The sequence below is a fragment of the Myotis davidii genome, unplaced genomic scaffold (assembly GCF_000327345.1).
Source record: "Myotis davidii unplaced genomic scaffold, ASM32734v1 scaffold275, whole genome shotgun sequence".
Taxonomy (NCBI): Eukaryota; Metazoa; Chordata; class Mammalia; order Chiroptera; family Vespertilionidae; genus Myotis; species Myotis davidii.
In genome coordinates this window covers 503025-503399 of record NW_006286592.1, presented here as the reverse complement: position 1 = coordinate 503399, position 375 = coordinate 503025, and the positions used below count along the sequence as shown (strand labels likewise).

General features: G+C 57.1%; 1 protein-coding gene and 1 long non-coding RNA gene across 2 annotated transcripts in view; one reads left to right on the top strand and one right to left on the bottom strand.

Annotated features, from left to right (window-relative positions):
* Positions 1–375, bottom strand: part of LOC102774536 (thrombospondin type-1 domain-containing protein 7B) — a 250599-nt gene that overhangs the window by 68180 nt on the left and 182044 nt on the right. The window lies entirely within an intron of this gene.
* The window catches only part of LOC107182192, a 16709-nt gene continuing 16334 nt past the window's right edge, over positions 1–375 (top strand). The window contains exon 1 of the long non-coding RNA XR_001512911.1: positions 1–68. This is a non-coding gene — a long non-coding RNA (uncharacterized LOC107182192). The remainder of the gene's footprint in view (positions 69–375) is intronic.

Here is a 375-nt window from a genome sequence, read left to right as displayed (position 1 = left end):
GCTGATTAGCCAATGCGAGGCATAGCGAAGGTATGGTCAATTACCATGTTCATCTATTATTAGCTAGGGTATAATTTAGAGGCCCGGTGCACAAATTCATGCATGGGTGGGGTCCCTCGACCTGGCCAGTGATCAGGGCCAATCAGGCCAGCAGGAGGGAAGGAGCCATAGGAGGTGAGCCAATTGGGGTGGGATAGCTAAGGGGAGGGGCCGCAAGAGGTTGGCCGTCCAGGAGGAGGGACCGTGGGAAGTTGGCTGGCCGCAGAAGGTTGGCTGTGGGAGCGCACTGACCACCAGGTGGCAACTCCTGCATTGAGCATCTGCCCCCTTGTAGTGAGTGCACGCCATAGCAACCAGACGACAGGTCGCTTAGAC